Here is a 3,792-nt window from a genome sequence, read left to right on the forward strand (position 1 = left end):
TTAATAATGATAAAGTATTTGTCCCACACTTCCAATATTTCACTTTGCATAATATGTGTGATGCAGTAGTAGTATAGTCTTGAGTATAAATTTCATTTTTCAATGCAAACAAGAAAGAAAAAAGAAAAAAAAATGACAAGTTAAACCACATATATATTACCTGCATGCATTTAATTGAAAAGCTGTGAAATAATAATGATTTCATATTTTCATACTAACTTATGCATCTCTTATTTAATTATTTAATGTATATACCACAATTAGAACTTAGAAGAATGATAAGCTCTTTCTTATGATGATGATGATGATGATGATTAGAGTACGATTAAATTGAAGATTTATCAAAATATGATGAATTCAAACAAATAACACATCACCATCTGTATGTTTACTTTATACAACTATATATCGATCTCAGAACTTCAACACCAACATGAAGGAATCTGTGAAATAGTGAGTTGAACGAAAAAAAAAGCATCTCTTAGATATCTCAGATTTAACAAAAAAGAATTAAGGATCTTTTTAATTTTCTTTAATTGCTTTATCAAATGTAATTTTTTTATTTAATATTTATTAATTATTGTCAGAATAATTATGTACTTTTAGATGTAATAAATATATAATTATGAATGCTATATGTATGAAATTATAAATGTTATGTTATATAATATAAGATAACTTTAAGTATTGTTTCTTTAGTATTATTATTTTATGTAGTTGTATATTATTGTTTACATGGTATTTTTTTATAAATAAAATTTTGTAATATGGTATTATATGAATAAAGCTCTATATTCAAGCACATACTTTTAGTGTTGTCGTTCTTTTTCTAAATTCGTGCACGCAGGGTTTTTTTTCTTCTTCTTTCTTTTTCATTATCGTCATCACCAACAACACCAACATTATGTGTTTTTGTTGATGATTGAGTTTTTTTTTACTGCTTGTTTAAATTTGAACTAATTTTGGTTCATTTGTGAATTAACTGAGGTTTGTAAGACCCAAGACTTTTGAAAAGTCCTATTTAAAACTAATCCCAAATTATATATTTATTTATAGTTTTAATTTCAGAAATTATTCTTATTGAAAATAATTAAAGGCAATTAATTGGATTTGAAATAAATTAAGGTTTTTATCAAAACTTTATACTTATAGATTATTTTTTTTATTTATGATTAAAGTTCTAGAAATTCGAGAGATAATGAGGTTTGGTTATTTAAATTAGAATTTTGTCTAATTTTATAATTATTAAATTATTTTCTATATTTAAATTACAAAATTAGTAGTTATGAAGTAATAAGAATTTTATATGATTTGATTTTAGATAATTTAATTTATATCATTTAATACTTTAAGTTAAAGATAAAGAAAATTAATTATATTACCAGGTATTTTCAATTAGAATAATTTATTGAGAATTAATTAGTATTTTTATACCACAAATAATATTTTAAGGCAATTCTAGAGATTAAATTAGTTTTCAAATATTAATACTTTATGCTCCAATTTTGATAAAATTATTTTGCTCAAATTAAACCCAAAATCTCCAATTCCATATGCAAACCCTAACCCTAATTAAACTACATTGTTCCCTTATCTCTAATGAAATCCTAAACCGCCTTACCTCCTTCAGCCACCAAAATTCCCTTCTTCCCCAAGCCCACGCAGCACATTCATGGAAGAAAAAAAAAGGAAAGGGATAACGAAGAGAAAGAGAGAACTGAGGGAAGAGAAAGAGAGAACTGGCGCCACGGGTCCCGCCACCGCCACTTCATTGTCGTCGTCCTCGCGAACTACCACTGCGCGCCATCCCTAAGCTGCAGCGCTGTGGAGCCAACCTCGTCGCCTTCGCCGTTCGCGTACTGTCGCCACCGCTGGAGGAAGGCCGCCGTCGCATCCAGCCACACCGTTACCACAGAGCCACCGATCCGCCGCTGGGAGACAAACCCACGAAGAGAGAAAGAGAGGGAGCTCGCGCTGCCTTCTCGCGTCGGATACGCCGTTCGTCGTCGCCGATGCCTGGTCACCATCGCCGAGCTGCATGTCGTCGCCGTTGAGGGAGTCGCCACCGTCGCGTTCTACTTTCCTATGTGCCTCCATTAGCGTCGATCTGTCACTGTTGTTGCCGAGTTGGTGTCGCCGCCGCTATTTGCCGTTCTGGGCTGCGCCGCCGCGACTGTGGTTGCCAAAAATGGTGCTGTGGCCGTCAGAATTGCTTGGAGATCGCCGCTACCACCAGAAACTACCACTAAGGTCTGGGTCTGCTTGGTAAGCTCTAATCTTGCCTCCGATCTTCTTTTTTGTTAAGTTAGTTCTACCATGAGTTGTTACTGAGGTTGTTTGCATTAGGTTATACAGTCATCGTTACTGGTTGAGTGGCTACGCCGTGGTGTTTATAGCTGCCGTCACAGTCACCGCCCGAATGCCCTGGAATTTCTGTTGTCTTGCCCCAATTTTTTCACTTTTACACGCTAACCTACCTTGGTTTCATTTATCTGTTTGTTCTGGTTTTAATTCCATTTTAGTTTCGGTGTCGTCTTGAACTTTCAGTGTTGTTCCTACATTTGATTTCATCAAATTCGAATCCTGCTGCAACCATTGTCATTACTGTAGAAAAATTGACGCTGCTGCAAATTAGGAAGAAAAGAGGATTGTCGCGTTTAAATTCCACGATTTTGGCTAATCGAGGTAGGGTTTTTCTTAAAATCTATTTTACATTACAGAGTTGTGATAAATAGATATTGATATAAAAAGATATACTTCTGTGACTATATTTGTCTTGTGGATGTGATGGTTTGTTGGACTGGATTATTGGGTGCTTAATTGCGGGAGTGGTGTATTGTTGTTGATAAAAACCGGTTTGAAACGTTATTTACTTGTTTATTATGAAAGGTGGATTTTCTTGGTTTTGGAGTTTACTTGGTAATATAAATGAATCAATTTTGGAAATAATTTGAGATATGAAAATAAATTGATTCTGAGAGTAGTTTGATTTTGAGTTGGTCTGATTTTTATAAATGATTTAATATTTGAGCTGATTTGATTTTAAAAAGAATTTTACTGTTGGAATTGGTTTGATTTGAAAATAATTTGATATTGGAACTGGTTCAACTCTGGAAAATGTTTGAGATTTGGAAATGATTGAGAAAAGGTTTGAGAAATATTTGGATGGGACCCGAAAAGGGTGGCAGTGTCCGAGTTTTAGAGGAGATGCTGCCGAAATTTTAAGTTTTTTTTGAAGTAATTAATTAAAAATATTTGTTTTTAAACATTATATATTTTAAGATTGATTTATTTTTCAAAGAAAGAATTATGTTTTGAATTGGGATTTTTAATAGACGAAATGGAAAGAAGGATGATGAGGATTTTCTTTGAAATATGGTTTTTGAATGAATTTGGAAAGGAGATTTGGATTGGTGAATGATTATGATGTTGAGAATGTTGAAAATGTTGAGAAATCGATTGAGAATGTTGAGATATGATTTTTGAATTATTCATATGGATTAGGAATTTGAATTATCTGAGATACGAGGTTCCCTGGATAAAGTACCATGGCTTGCCACCACGTGTACCAGGTTGAAAACTCGATACTCTGTTGACCCTACGACGTAAGTGTGACCGGGCACTATATAAATTCCCGGGAATGTAACCCCCATTGAGCAATATTGATTATTTGAGAAAAAGCTATGCATAGACTCTTGGGAATGCACGTCGGGGGACAGTCTAAGTATTTTCAGACTTGTCGGGTTGGCTGGATAATCGACAGATGAGCCTCATCAGCCATAGGACAGGCAT

The sequence above is a fragment of the Arachis ipaensis genome, chromosome B08 (assembly GCF_000816755.2).
Source record: "Arachis ipaensis cultivar K30076 chromosome B08, Araip1.1, whole genome shotgun sequence".
In the NCBI taxonomy this organism is placed as follows: domain Eukaryota; kingdom Viridiplantae; phylum Streptophyta; class Magnoliopsida; order Fabales; family Fabaceae; genus Arachis; species Arachis ipaensis.